Here is a 16,811-nt window from a genome sequence, read left to right on the forward strand (position 1 = left end):
GAGCCCCTAAAAATCAGCCACGACCATTGTATCTTATTAATGTCAGATACTTGGGGACCTTCCTAATTGTACTTCTGCCATCTGTTGAAAAGGCAAGGCCCATGTAAAACCCAGTCATCCAGGTAACAGACCAGTAAGTCTTTGTGGAGCCTAAGGTGTGCTCAGATCTACACTGGGAGGTGCGGGGTACTGAAGGCTCTATTCATCCATCCTATGCCATGTACGTCTAGAAGTCATAGTATCTTAGAATCAATCACTCTAGTTACTCTGTGGGACAGTCAGCAAAAAGAAAAAGTTCCATCTCTTAACAGATGGTAAGAGAGTGAACAATTAGGATCTTGTAGATCATAGGTAAATAAGTGCTATGAGGGAGGGATCGAACAGGGCAGTGACTTGGGAAGGGCAAAGTGCTAGAGTATAATGTGTGTTTGAAGAATTAAAGTGCCTGAGCTGCTCACAGAACCCGGGATGCTTAATGCATGCTACACCAGCTACAGAGTGAGGATAGCCACTACTTGTGGGCTCCACCATTCCTCTGTCTTGCCACTCCCTAGGATCTCCTCACCACACCTTGTTCCTTATTTCTGCTTGCCAGTTCCCTGGGACCACACCTAATGCCAGTCCTCACTGAACCCTGTCTTCTCACTGTACACTACACTGACAGCACCATGCACACATCACACAGGATCTCACAACATCTCAGAGGAATGGATGCTGCTGTTTTCTGCATAGTGTATGCCCTTTGCTATAGCTACAAGAGGCTTAGCACCAACACACTGTCTACACTATTTAAAGGTCTCTATTCCTCTCAAATTTCTACAGGCTGACCTTAGAGATTTTCCTCACTTTTCCCCCAGGTCTTCCCACTTACCAGATTGCTCACATAATTACTTTTCATAAACTTCTTCAAATTTTTTTGTGAAGGTAGCTATACAGAAATGAAAGATTTATATGTATGTATGTATGTCTATAAACCCCATAATCTGAAGGTAGATGGAATAACTGTCTGAAAACTAAGTTGGATTCTATGGCTTACAGACATCAGAGTAGGCTAGGGAGATAGCTCAGTTGGTAAAGTGCTGTCTTGCAAGCACGAGGATCTGAGTTTGATGCCTAGAACTCAAAGGAAAAAGTAGGGTGTACTGGCACACATTTCAGTAAACACATCTGCCTGTGTCATCATTGAGTTTTCAATACAGCCTCGCCTAGACTGTGAGTCTGCAGACATCCAAAGCAGCTGAGCAGAGTGAGGGCTAGACACACAGGACTCTCCATCAAGATCAAGTCATGTGACCAAGATCAAGCTGTTCAACAATGGGCAATGAATAATTGCTGACTATGCTGGCTAGTTTTATGTCAACTTAACATAAGGTATAGTCATCAGAGAGGAGGGAGCCTCAAATGTGAAAATGCCTCCATAAGATCCTGTAGGCAAGCCTATAGGGCATTTTCTTAATCAGTGGCTGATGGAGGAGGGCCCAGCCCATTATGTTCCTGGGTTCTAGAAGAAAGCAGCAAGTGAGTAAGCAGCATTCCTCCATGGCCTCCATCAGCTCTTGCCTCCAGGCTCCTGATCTGCTTGAGTTCCTGTCCTGACTTCCTCAAATGACAAATAGTGATGTAGAAATGTAAGTCAAATAAGCCCTTTCCTTCCCAGGTTTGCTTTTGGTCATAGTGTTTCATCAGAGGAATAATAACCCTGACTAAGACACTGGCATAACTGTGTTTCCCTGCTTTCTATTTATTGACCTAAAGTGCAGAATGCTCATTCCTAGGACATGAAATGACAGGAATAGCTAGAAAATGTGGACTACCCCAGCAAGGAACCACAGTAGAGCACATGTGGAATTATGAGCAAAGAGTTGCTCCTATCTTCTCACAGGTTAATGACGAAATGACAGTAACCATTCTTCTACCCAGTTTGTATCAATGGAAATGATCTTTTCATAATTAAAGGGACAACGGCTAATGTCACACATGTCAAAACTTGTGCCTGTTATGTATGACCTCAGAAATTGAACTCTTGGGAATTACTGAGCAAAGAAGAAAGCTCACTGTGGCACAGACCATGATCAGTAAAGATTTCTTACAATAATAACACTGACCAGCAAATTAAGCCTCTAAGGGAAAAATTGTATGAAAAGAATTGATTTAGATTTAAAAAAAACTCAGGGAAGTTAAAATGGAAACTGTTGGAGACCATTTAATTATTCTTCAGAGAATTTTGAGCAAGAAATTCAAGTAGGAAATAGAGTTTTCTCTGAAAACACATCTTCAATGAACATTGTTAGGTCTGGGCTAGTTCTTATTCAAATATTGGTATTTAAACAGGGAGTGGAAGACCTGAATGGAGGAAGAGGGGATCAAGAATGGTGTTCTTGGGGCCAGGCAAGCAGAGCAGGTACTGTTGCATTGTTGACCACATCTGTACACTTGATTAGTTACTGTAGAGTACAGAATGCAGGAGCTGATGCTGCCCTAGCCTGCCTAGTCCATAGACCATTCAGACAATCCTTCCAGGAACACCTTCACCTCCCAACCACCACCTTCACCTCCCAACCACCACCTTCACCTCCCAACCACCACCTTCACCTCCCAATCACCACCTTCATTTCTCAACCACCACCTTCATCTCTCAACCACCACCTTCTCCTCTCAACCACCACCTTCACCTCCCAATCACCACCTTCACCTCCCAACCACCACCTTCACCTCCCAACCACCACCTTCTCCTCTCAACCACCACCTTCACCTCCCAATCACCACCTTCATTTCTCAACCACCACCTTCATCTCTCAACCACCACCTTCACCTCCCAACCACCACCTTTATCTCTCAACCACCACCTTCATCTCTCAACCACCACCTTCACCTCCCAACCACCACCTTCATCTCTCAACCACATTTTAAAATTTCTATGCCAGAAACAACAGAGCAGAACAAAACAGTCACTAAGTTCCCCACCTTTAAAACCAAAGTCCTCCTAACACAGAACGCCCTTCAGAACACTTGCTTGTGTGTGCTAAGCAAGCGCCCTCCAACAGAGCTGTAACATCCTGCTGTGGAGCTGTATCTCCAGGCTTTTTTATACTATTGACATGGAGACAGAATCTCACTACACTGCCCAGCCTGAGAGTGAACTCACTCCAGCCCAGGAAGGCCTTACGATTCTCCTTGAACTTAGAAGTGGCTAAGGTTTCAGAACCTCACCATCATGCATGGCTAAACCACCATGTCATTTTTCAGTGTTTAGGGTAGCAGGGGGTATTTTTGCATGTGTGTGTGTATGTGTGTGTGTGTGTGTGTGTGTGTGTGTGTGTGTGTGTGTGTGTGTGTGTGTGTGTGTGTGACACATGCATATATGCATGACTTCGCACACATGTGGGCACAGGTGTGAATATAAGAGTAAGTGAACCTGTATGTACACATGTGGAGAGCAGAGATTGAAGTTGGGTGTCTTCATTTGATTTCTCTCCACTATAAATTCAGGCAAGACCTCTCACATGAACTCAGCACTCGCTGATTTGTCTAATCTATCTAGACACTTCCTCATCTAGACAAGGGATCCCTTGTCTCTGCTCTCCAAGTTCTAGGATTACCCATAGCCACCATATTTGCCAGCTTTATGAGGGCTCCGAAGACCTGACTTCTGGTCCTCATGTTTGCCTGGCAAGCATGTTATCTGCCATCTTAGTGTCCTATTGCTGTGAAGAAACACCATAACCACAGCAACTATTACAAGAGAAAACATTTAATTAAGCCTTGCTTACAGTTTCAGAGGTTTAGTCCATTATCAATGGTGGGAAGCACAGTGTCATGCAGGCAGACATGGTGCTGGAGAAGCAGCTGAGAGTTCTGCATCCAAATCCACAGGCAGCAGGAAGAGAGAGCCCCTGGGCCTGGCTTGGCTGGGAAACTTGAAAGCTCACCTCCAATGACACACTTCCTTCAACAAGGCCACACCTCCTGATCCTTTCAAATAGTGTCACTGGATGGGGACCAAGCATTCAAATACATGAGCCTGTGGGGCCATTCTCAATCAACCACCACAGCCATCGAGCCATCTCCCCAGCCTCAGAACCACCTTACTATAGTTTTCCTATGCACACAAAGTTAGAAGATGGTCGCAACTTTCCCTTACCAAACTTAAAGAAACTTATTTGAAACCAACTTGACCTGATTTGTTACATTTCAAGGGTGTTTGCCATCTGAATGTTTAATTTGCACAAGTGTAACATGAAGTAATTCCAAGACACAATGGGCAAACAGACAGCAACTCCAAGTGTTCTTCCTTCCTCATCTGTGAGAAACAACCAGATACAGTTTACTAACAATAGTGACTGAAAAAATAACTTCATCTTGCTCACACATTTGTCATATAAAGTTCCATGCATGTCTTTACATCATATTGGAGAGAAAGAAAAGTACAAGTAACTCTCCCCCAAATCCTTGATTCCATAAAAGAAAAAATATTCTATAGAATGTTCAGCAGAGCATCCAAACAGCACCAGCCCATGACCTACTGCTCAGTTGCTCAAGAACAGAACATTAGAGACAGAGAGATAGCCCAGCAGGTAAAGGTGCTTGTCACTAAGCCATATGAGTTTGATCATCAGGACCCACATAGTACAAGGAGAAAACTGCCTCCTGACAATTGTCCTCTAACTTACACACACACACACACACACACACACACACACACACACCACAAATGTAACAAAACTGTTTTAAGTAACAAAACATTAGTTTATTTCTGAGAATATAACATAATAGGTATCTAAGAACAAGGGGTCAAAGAGCTGTATTAATGAGAATTGTCACTGGAAACACTACTTTAAATAACAGTAACAGTAGAAAACTAAGGCTGGGAGAAAACTGGACTCAGAAAGATTTGATTATTTGCCTAAGGGCTCACAGTGAGTTTCTGTCTTCAGAACTGGGGCCAGATAAGATTAATTTGCCCATTAAAAGCATCTTAAAGAGCTGCATGTGGGACTCAGGAGATGGTTTGGTGGGTAAACACTTACCATGCAAGTGTGAGGACAGGAGTTTGGATGCTCAGCATCCACATAGATGCCAGCTGGGCTTGGTGTAATCCAGCTCTCTCAGGAGGCAGAGCCAGGGCATCCCCGGACAAGCTGGCCAGCTAGACTAGCGGAATGTAATCTGCTGGGTTCGTCAGGAGGCCCTGCCTCAGTAAATAAAAATGCAGAGTGATTGAGGAAGATGCCTGGTGTCAACCTCAGGCCTCCACAGGTTCCTATGCACTCACACAGATGTACATCCATACATTCATAAGCACCACACCACATACACACACAAAATAGATAGAGAGATAAACAGACAGACAGATAGATAAACAGTGTTATGATGCATCCCCAAACTTAGGATGCTTAGGCAAAATACATAATTTCAAATCTAGCCTAGGCTATGCGGGAAAATCAAGTCTAGGGACTGGGGGTGGGCTTTTGTAGAGCTGGACAAAAGACAGAGGAGGAAAAAAACTATCTTCCAAGTATCCTCACTAACAAGATAATAAGATACATGCTAGTCAAGAGAGGTTAGCCAAATGACTGTGCTGTGCTTTGGAAATGTGTAGACAATGGGGGAGAACTTTTACCAGGTACCTTCCATACTGAATACATGTTGATGGGACAAAATATCTGACAGAAGCAACTTAAGAAAGGACCATGCAGGGGCTGCTCACACTGCATCTGCAGTCAGGAAGAGAGAGAGATGGGTCTTAGTGCACAGCTGCCTCCTTCCTTTTCATTCATTGCAAGACCTCAGCCTGGGGAACAGTGCCAACCACACTTAGGGTAAGTCTTCCCACCTCAGTTAACCTAGAAGCTTCCCTACAGGCATGCCAAGAAGCACATCTTCTGGATGATTCCAGATCCCACCAACTTAACCCATCAATACTGACCATCACATCTTCCAAGGAAAAAGGCCAGGCAAAGCGCCTCTCGGTCTAGGCTCGGCAGTGTGGCCATGGCTGCAGCTGGGAAGACAGTGTGGGAAGTGAGCCAACTCTGCGATGGACCTGGGTCTGGGCCTCCCATTGCCTAACATCTCACAAAACTTCAGCTTAGATCAAAGCACATGTATGTTCAAATAACTTAGCATAACTATGTTCAGAGCATAACAGAGTAAGTCTTCTTTGTGTACGATATCATGCTAGGCTCGAGTCTTTCAACAAATAAAGTTTTGTTCCAATTAAAGATAATGGGGTTATTGGAATGGATCAGAGAATAAACATACTTTCCCCCAAGCCTGAGAACCTGTGTTCCCTCCCCAAGAACCAAAAGCTACAAGAAGAGAACCAAATCCTTTAACCTGTCCTCTTCTTTAACATCTATATGCATGGCATGGTGTGAATGCATATGTGTGCACACACACATGCACATACAATAAATAAACAAATAAATGTTTTCAATTTTTAAAAAGATAACACAGAGGGTGGAGAGATGGCTTGTTAATTAGGGGCATTTACTGTTCTTCCAGAGGCCTGTAGTTTGGTTCCCAGAACCATATCATGTGGCTCACAACCATCTGTAACTCCATCTCCAAAGGATTCAGTGCCTCTGGCCTCTGTGGGTACCTATATATACACACACAGACACACTCATATATGCATACTTTTAATATTAAATATTATAACATGATTGAATAAAAAGACAAGGCATCATGATTGGGCCAAAAAGTCAGACAACAGATACAGACCCAGAGATTCTAGATAGTGAAATGACTAGGTGCAGAGTGTAAAACAAACACTTCGGTTCAGGAATATCAAAGTCAAGCTTTAAAGTTTCACAGTCACAAAATATAAAAAGTGCCATTACCGATCTGTGTGTGTGTGTGTGTGTGTGTGTGTGTGTGTATGTGGGGGGGGCTGTCCATGTGGGGGAATGCAAATCTATGTGTGGCTGTGCATGTGTACATGCATGTGTGTAAGTATGGAGGCAAGAAGACAACCTTGGGTGTCATCATCAATAGGCACCCACCTTGATTTCTGAGACAAAGCTTACTCCCCAGACCTGGAACCCACCAATTCAGATAGACTGGCTGATCAGTGAATTGCAGGGATGCTCCTATTTCTGCCTCCCTGGGACTGGGGTCATGCATGTACCACCGTACCTGGATTTTTATGTGGTGCTGAGGATCACACTCAGGTCCTCATGCTCACATGATGAGCATGTTACTGATAGAGCCACCTCCCCAGGAATATAAAACCAGTTTTCAATATTCAAGTTACAGCTTTAGAAATAGATAACAACTTAAATTGAGACACCAAGGGTTCAGTTTACAACAGATCAGACACAAGGTTGAGATCATCAAGAATGGAGTAGAGGGTTGCTGAAGGAAGAAAGATGAGAAGAGGAGGGGGAGAAGGAGAAGAAGAGGGGGAGGAAGAATGAAGGAAAGGAGGAAGGACAGGAGAAAATACACTTTTCAAAGTCAAACTATTTTAAGGAAAAGTAAAGACATAAAGCATCAAGTAGACAAATAAATGGCATATAGACTTAGGAACTGGGTCGACGGCTCAGAGGTTTAGAGCACAGACTGCTGTTCCAGAGGACCTGGTTTGGATTCCCAGAACCCACATGGTGGCTCACAACTGTCCGTAACTCCAGTTTCAAGAGATCCGATGCCCTTTTCTGGTCTCTGGGGACACTGCATGCACATTGTGCACATACATACACATATACATACAGTCAAGACACCCCTGCACATAAAAGTAAAAATAAATCTTAAGAGAGAAAGAATAAAAGAGATTCTCTCTCAATTAAAGACAGAAAGTATATTTGAAAATAACTGTAGCAGGAGATTCAGCAAAAGTCAATGAGACAAATACATCAGTTAAAAAACAAAAATCACTGTTGTAAGTATTTTAAAAGTATACTAGTCTATTATATGTTAAAAACAAAAATCACTGTTGTAAGTATTTTAAAAGTATACTAGTCTATTTTATGTTAACAAACAAAAATCATTGTTGTAAGTATTTTAAAAGTATACTAGTCTATTATATGTTACCTAACAGGTAACAAAGTTAGAGCAAAGTATAATGACACATATTACGACAATGTTATAATGAAACCCATCACTTTGCATCTAACTTGAAAATTAATTTAAAATGTTAATAATCACAGGTCATAAACTATTGAACGTTGAAACCTATCAGTGAACATCAATACAGTAACAGAATGAATAAAAATAAATCATTAAATTGTAAATAAAACAGCTGCATATAAAACATAAGTTGAAAGCAAAGCATGTGTGCAAGTGTATGAGGTGGCAAGATGGTTTCTGTGACAGCATTCCACAGCAGCACCTACCGCACCAACACACACCAGACGAAAGTATGACTGATGGCCAACAGCATTCCTGGCAATGAGTTCTTCAACTTCCTGGGGTTTGGTTTGGTTTTTATTTTTAGGCAGCATTTCATGGTACAGTTCTGGCTAGGCTGGAACTTAATGTAGACTAGGTTGCCTTCAAAATGCTGGTGATCCTCCTGCCTCTGCCTTCCAAGTTCTGGGATCACAGGAATGCATTACCACATCCCAGCTCCACTTCTGCATGTGTGTGTGTGTACTAGTACATGTGTGAGTGTATGAGTGTGTGTGTACATGTGTGTAGTATGAGTCTGTGTGTGTGTGTGTATGTGTGTGTATGTGTGTGTGTGTGTGTGTGTGTGTGTGTGTGTGCTTGCATGGATGTGTTGTTGTTCATGGATGTGAAGGTCAGAAGTTGGCACTGGGTGTCTACTATTGCACTTTATTTTATTTTTTGTTTTTGTGAAACAAGATCTTTCTACTAGCCCTAGCAGTCCTGAAACTCATTCTGTAGCCCAGGCTGACCTCAAACTCACAGAGATCCACCTGCCTCTGCCACCTGAGTGCTGGGATTAAAGATGTGTGCCACCATGTCCATCTTCTTTAGCTATTTTTTGAGACAAGGTCTCTCATTGGTCCTGTAGCTCACCATTTCTACTAGGCTGGCTGGTTGGCCAGACCCTGGGATCCACCTGTCTCCACCTCCAGCACTGGGCTGCAGGCTCTCACCACCACGACCGGGTGTCCATGGGTGCTGAAGAGCCACACTCAAATCCTTACACTTATGCAACTCTTCCCAGATCCACTCTGCTCCCTACCCATCCATCTGTGTCCTTTTTTTAAAAATTGTTTTAAACCCATGAAGTCCAATTTGTGATGCCCATATATTCTTGGGTGTGTGGCCTTCTACCAGATGAGTTGACTTACCAGGTTTACACTCCTAAAGAAAACTGACTCACCCTCTTCTAGCAGCTATCAGAGGCCAACCAATCCTAGGCTGGGGGTGGGACCTCATGTGTATCTCCTCTCTCCATGCTGGGATTTGGTCTTGCTTGCACTTGCACAGATCATGGCCACTATGAGTTCGCTGTGTCTGGAGGATGCTGTTTCCTTGTGTTTCTGTACCGTCTTCCTCCATTATCCCTGCCTGAGCTTTGGCAAGAGGGATGACATAGACACCCCATTTAGGGCTGAACCTTTCACAATCTCTCATTCTCTGCTCCTTGGCCAGTTGTGTGTTAATTGTGTGTGTTAATCACCACCTACTATAAACAGAAGCTTCTCCGGGAAAGCTGAAAGGTGCATTAATGATTTGTAATGATAAGTCCTTAGGAATCTGTTTGAGATAGTTCATTCCAGTGTGAAGTGCTTTGGTATAGAATTTTAGAAGTGGTAGAAATGCTTGAATTTAGGAATTTAAAGGTCCAGGCTTTCTCTAACCACCATCTTCTAAAATTCATACATTTTGGTACAAAGTTGCTTGTAACAGCCTCATGTTATTCTTTTTTTGCTCTAGAATAGGGGATGAACTCAAAACAACAAAATATTTAACTATTAAGCCAAATCACTAGTGAGAATATATATTCCCACTATTCACAGTCCTATTATTCATGCCATGATTAGACAAGACAGAAATGGTCCAGAGAGATAATTCAGTGGTTAAGAGTGCTTGCTGCTCTTCCGGAGGACCTGAGTTTGGTTCCCAGCCCCCACATAGAAAGACTCATCAGCCTCCTGTAACTCCAGCTCCAGGAATTCTGAAGCCCTCCTCTGGCCTCTGTGGGTACCCACATGCTTCTCTAAATAATGAATAAATGAATGAATGAATGAATAAATAAATAAATCTTAAAAAACGAAGTGAATCCAGGTGGTGGTAGCACATGCCTTTAACCCCAGCACTCGGGAATCAAAGCCGGGCAGATCTCTGTGAGTTCAAGGCCAGCCTGGTCTAAAGAGCAAGACCCAGGACAGGCACCAAAACTACACAGAGAAACCCTGTCTGGAAAACAAACAAAGAAACAACTGAAGTGAGACCAAAAAAAAAAAAAAAAAAAAAACCAGGATGTGAAATGCCTTCTGTGCCATGTCTAAACAGCTGAAAGTTTATTCAGGAGACCACCGGGACATTCTAAGCAGTGAAGATAAAAACAGGGAAATAAAATTGATGGGGAAACTGATGCCCAGAGGCACTAACTACCTTGCCTGGGTCACACAGAAATCAAGTGGTAAAAGTCATAATCAGGCCCAGGCAATGTGGTTGCAATGCTGTGCATAAATCACCACTTACAACTACTCCCAAGATAATAAAAAACAAGAAAGAAAGAAAAGAAGACCCCTAAAACACAGGCGGGATTGCTAACAAAAGATCTACATTAATTGACCACCCACCCTTTCTTACCCGAAGCAATTGAGCTCATTTCCATTAACAGCCCTATGTCAACCCGGGAACAGCACCTGATGAAACTCTCGTCTTCTTTTCCTCCTTCACTGGAGATTAGAGTCATTAAATCCCAGAAACAATGATGGCTTAATTAAAAGGCCATTGTGGTACAGGAGTGTTTCATCTGGGAGAGCTAAACCCTGCTCATTAACACCCCAGGAGGGGCCAGCCAGGTGACCACTGATGGATATTGGAAGAATGTCCCTGTTGGAGGCTGTAATTCTTGGAATTGAAAATGTATGCTAAACCTCCACATGCCAGTAACTGAAGCACCAGGGAGCTATTGTCAGAGGCAGCAGCAAAGCAAAGCAGACTCCATGCTTTCTAGAAAGCTGGTAACATTTCTGCAATGGACAGAATGCTAGAGCAAGACACAAACAGGAAGAGACCCTATGAAGCTGGGTTGGGGGCTGCTAGGGCCACAGTCACCTCCAGCTGCCTCTCTCCACCCTCACAGCTAACTAATCCCACTGCAGCAGGGGAAATGGCAGGTACTCTACTAAAAGATTCAGTCAGTCCTTAATTCTCCCTACACTGAAGTTTGCTAAACACTCAGGCAGTCAGTGGCTGCAGGTGCCACCTCCCACAGGGTGGACCCACACTAACCTCTGCTCCTTCTCTTTCCACCTGGGAATCAGCGACAACACTGTATGGGCTACTCATCAAATACACATGAAACCTTTAAGAGGGGGCCCCACAGTGCCTGGTGGGACTGAACCCTCCCCAGGACCCCAGCCATGCTGCTGCCTATCGGTGGCATTGGTAACACTTCTGAAAAATCTTTTGCTCCAAAGGGCAATTTGCATCAGTGTCCTGAAAATATAAGACCATGCACTAGGCATAGTTAGTTGAAGAGTGCACTCCTAAGCATGCTGAATCGAAAGTCGTAACTGAAAAGAGAGTAAACACATTTTTTTTTGATGTGCTTAGCCCAAGTTTCACATCATATGTAAAAAAAAAAAAAAAAAAAAGAAAGAAAGAGAGAGAGAAAGAAAGTGATGGGCAAAAATGCCTCTGGGCATGCTCAGCTTGCACCAGAAAGTTTTAGCTGAAAGGAAAGGAAGGGGTACTTTGAAGGGGCATTAACATGGGAGTCTGTGCCCCCCCCAGGGCCCCTGCCTCATTTGTCCTCTAAGAGAAGCAGGTGGGGTCAGAGCAAACTGCACCAAATGAAAAGGGGCACCTACCACAGAGGAGCCCTGCCCAGAGCAGAAGCTGCAGGAACATTTTTATCCACATACCTTGGTGAACATGGTGGAGGATCAGACAGCACAAAGAAGAGGCATTGACTTTACCCAAGAAATCCAGGATGCTAGGCACAGCCCTGGAAGTGAGTGTGGCCCCATCTGCCTCAGAGTGAAGCTATGAAGATCATGGCACCCCTGGGAAATCACCAACACTGCAAAGTTGGTCCTGTAGGTGGGCATTGTTGTCATGTTTTGCTCCTCTCGATGTGGCACAATCAAATGGTTTAGAGCTCAAAATAATGGATGTTATGAGGGCCTAAGCTCCCAGTATGAAAGAGAAAATACGGTGGAAGGAGCGCTCTCCTAATGTTCAAAGCAGAAACTAAACTAATGTCAGCTCTCTGGATTCTGGATCATTTATATGTTTATTAGCATCCCAGGGGAAGGGCCTAAGAATCAGAATCATACAGTGTGATCTAAGTCTATGTACATGTGCTTTGAGTCAACACAAGAAAGTGGATGAGCAGAAGATGGTGAAGACTAGTAAGAGATAAATGAAACAAAGCATCAGTGCAGAATTTATCTTGACTGTTGTGTACCTATTTCCTCCAAATACTGTCTCTCCTGGAGACAGGAAAGAGACTCATAAAACTCAAGAAGTAAGCCGAACATACAAGGCACAGGAAGTAAACAAAACTTACAAGACTTAGAAAACTCCTGAAACTCACAGGCTTCACAAGGCCTGGGCTCAAGATTATAAAAGCAGTTTTTAAAAATTACTGGAGAAAGAAGACTCTGTTTGGTGAATCTACCTGTAAGTCCCTACAGGGAACGCTTTATATGCAGCTTTTGTGAGTTGTCACCCATGCTAGGATCGGCCTTTCTCTGACTCCCTTGCCTTTGAGTCACCCTTCCTCCTTTAAGTAACCCCAATAAACTCATTGGTTCACCAATCTAGACCTGAGGGTAATCATTTCTTTGATCTGTCTTCAGTGCCCTGAGTGAGGTGAATAGATGTTTGTTCCATACCCCTAGGGAAAAGGCATATAGCACTGATACACGAGACAGTGTGGAAATGACCATATGGTACAGAGACCTGTACAGCAATACAATGCCTTGAGAGAAAGAGGGGATAGGACTCTACCATTCATGGGCTTAATTTCCAGCCTTAATTTACCAATTCATTTCTTTAGCAAATGTGTACTAAGCAGCTGCTGAATGAAAGTAACTCCTAGAATTAACACAGAGACTCACAACTGATCAAAGATGTGAAAATGAGCAATTTTGTAGTGCCCAGCCCTAAATGAGACATCTATACACCACCCCTACCCTACACGGCTTAGGGAACATTGTAGAGGAGGGTACAGAAAGATAGTGAGAGCTGGAGAACTCAGAGCAGCTGTGGTTGCCTCCAGAAGATCAGGCCAGCTAAGACTCCAGCATGGATGGAGGGTAGACTCATGAGTCCCCATTCTTAACTAAGGAGTTTTTGACAGTGAAGGCTTCTGGGGGAGGGAGAGTCCACTTCTTTCAGTGATGTGGCTCATGATACAATGTTCATTCTCAAGTGAATGACACTATACCTGTGCACATATAGGCAACACTAACAACTCAGTGGGGTTTTTTTTTATTATTAAATGCATCCTGTGATAATTTTATATCTCTAGATAGAACACATTCTAGTTACTCTCACTCCTTTGCCATCTCAGTGTGTTTTCTTAGAAAGGGGTATGGATGTTGGAAAGGAGTTCTGAGAGTAGTTGGAAGAGTAAGGAGTTGATATGATCTAAACATACATTGTATAGATGTATGAAATTATCAAGGAACAAGTATAAAGTAAATAATAAAATGTGTGGTTAATAGTGTACTGAATTAAAATATGCCTCAGTTTTTCCATTAATCAAAATAAGGACAATAGCACCTATTTTTTAGGCTGTGAGAATTTAAGTAAAATGTAAAGTCTGTAAACCATCACACATGCTTGATAAATAACAGCAGATTTTAGAAGTTCAACTACAGGTCAGTGCATGTATAGCTGCTGTTCTCATTGCTGTAACCAAATACCTGACAAGAATCAGTGTAAAGAAGGAAGAATTTATGCTGATTACAGTTCAAGTGGACCATTCCATGATGGTGGGGAAGGCAAGGAGCAGGAGCAGGAGGGAGCCAGTCATTCTGCATCTTCATTCAAGAAGAGAAGAGTTAACAGGAATGGGATCAGACTACAAACCCTCAAGGCCCACCACCATAATCCACTACTAAGCAAGGCACCATCTCTTGAAGTTCCCACAATATTCCCAAACAGCACATCAAGTATACAAATACATGAGCCTACTAGGGACATTTCACACTCAAATCTCAACAGAGTACATATGAGAATCAATGCTCAGGTAGAGATAGATTCCTACAACTCAGAAGCTATTCTGTAACAAAGAGAATCAAGGCAAGGTACTCCCCACTACTCTGCCTTCACAAGCTCTCCATTTACCCAGAACACAATGCCTACAGCAAGGGTCTTCACATATATCAAGGGTCTTCACATCACATAGTGTGATCTTCGCTCGCTATGGGAGCCCTGTACATGGCAGGCAGAGTCACAAAGCTGTTTGTTACTCAGAGCCATCCCCATTGGAAATCATCTGGTGCTGTCTAGGAGAGCAGAAACCTCTTGGCATACAGCCACTGCCCTTACCTGGATAAAGAGCTCTCAACTTGTCAATAATGTGGGAAGAGCAATCAGAATTTTTAAAGAGTAATAAAGGAAAGATTATCAGGAGAGCTAGGGAGACAGCCCAGTCAGTGATGCTTGCTTATAATCCCACCTGTGAGGAGACAGAAACAGGGAGATCCCTACTGCTGGCTGGCCAGTAAGTGTGGTCTACCCAGAAGGTCCAGGCTACTGAAAGACTATCTCAAAAAACAAGGTGAGTAGAATCTGAGGAATGACACTCAAGGTTGTCTTCTGGCCTGCACATGTACATGAACACATGTACATGTACACCCACAGACACATACACAGGAACATGCATACGCATGCACATAAACATATACACAAAAAAGAAAGAATTGTTCCCAGGAAATAGCCAGCCATGAGAGCCCCACAGTGAGCATTGCTGTCTTGGTGTAAAAGCCCAGATTAAAAGGAACACCTGACTTTTGTCTCAGAAAGGACAAGTGATGAATGTCCTACTCACAGAAGAAAAGGTTGCCAAGGGAGGGATGGTGCTTCTCGGCATTTCAGGACACCCAGGAGTATAAAGTGGTTCATCTGAAATATAAGAGCCAGCCACTTGGAATGTCAAAAGTTTGGCTTATAAATGAATGAGGAAAAGAAAGGTGTCCCCAGGAGGAAAGAAACATTCAAACAGAACTATAGACTTTCAAAGCAGGAAGGGACACTGACAATCAATCATGCGCCAATAACTGAGCAGCAGAGCAAGGCCAGGGATGTAAAGTAACTTGACCAGAGAAATCCAACACAGAAGACAATGCCATAGCTTGTGTTTCCCAGAAAACAGGCAAAAGTGTAGTGCAAATGTGTGTGTGTGGGAGGGGAGACAGAGAGAGAGAGAGAGAGAGAGAGAGAGAGAGAGAGAGAGAGAGAGAGAGAGAGAGAGAAGAGAGTGTGTGTTTTCAGTGTGCAGGTGATTTATGCAGCCAGTAATTACAAGAGGCACGATCTGATGTAATATGGTATTTGGGATAATCTGAATCCGTGTTTGAGGGCCATGGTCACTCGTATTTGGCTCCAGAGTAAACTATCTCTTATTCTCATTGAGGTGAGAGCTGTATTTTTGTCTAGACACTTCTGTGCACACTGGCTGAGCATGTTTCTGAGGCTCCACTACTGAAAGATCCTTAAGTCCTAAAAGTCAAATTGGAGATGCACATTTGAACATGGCCGCTGTCCACAGAAAGGAATCCAAAGCCTGCAGATATTGTCTGCTCAGCACTGGCTGAACCTGGTGCTAGCATGAAAATTTGGGCATTGAAATGTGTTTTACAGATGAAAAACATTTAGTCAGATCCTCTATGCTGAAGTATAATTTGAGGGGCACAGGGTAAAACAATGCCCAGTTTCTGAAAGATTTATCTAACCACAGTCTTAAGACACTGACTAGCATCTCATTTACCTATTTATTGTCTTGAAGGCCAAAAATGCAGGGCTTCAACTCTACTCCAGGTTGCAAGGGATCTTTGAAGGAAGAGGGGAGTGCGTGTGTGTGGGGGGGGTGTGTGTGTGTGGGGGGGTGTGTACTGGGATTTTTGGAGGGGTGTATTTTCTTATTTTATTCATTCTTTGACAGTTTCATATGTGTATCATGAATTTTAGTTATTTTTACCCCATTATTCTCTCTCATCCCCCTTCCCTCTTCCACTGAAACCCCTTTTCTTCCTGAAAAGTTCCTTCCTACTCCAATTTTTATAGTTATTACACGTGTGACCCACTGAGTTTGCTTGACTTCATGTGCTTGAGTAAGAAGTTATTTCCTGGGGTCTGGTTAACTTACCAGGAGTTACACCACAGAAGAAAATGACTCTCCCTCCCCCAGCAGTCATTAACTGTCCACAGTTACTCAGGGAAGGGATGGAATGGGGCCTCACAAGTCCCTCCCCAATCCATGATGAAATGTTGATGGGCCTAGTCAGGAGCTGACCAGGCACAGCTGTATCAAGTTCTTGAGTGCAATGTCACATCATGTCCAGAAGACCTTTTTTGACACAAAACTCCTCACCATCTTCCAGCTCTAAAGTTCTTCATGCCCTGTCCTCTGCAACATTCCCTGAGCCTTGATGGGGATAATACAGATATTCCATTTAGGGCCAAGAAGTCCACCATCGATTACT

The sequence above is a fragment of the Peromyscus eremicus genome, chromosome 15 (genome assembly GCF_949786415.1).
Source record: "Peromyscus eremicus chromosome 15, PerEre_H2_v1, whole genome shotgun sequence".
NCBI lineage: Eukaryota > Metazoa > Chordata > Mammalia > Rodentia > Cricetidae > Peromyscus > Peromyscus eremicus.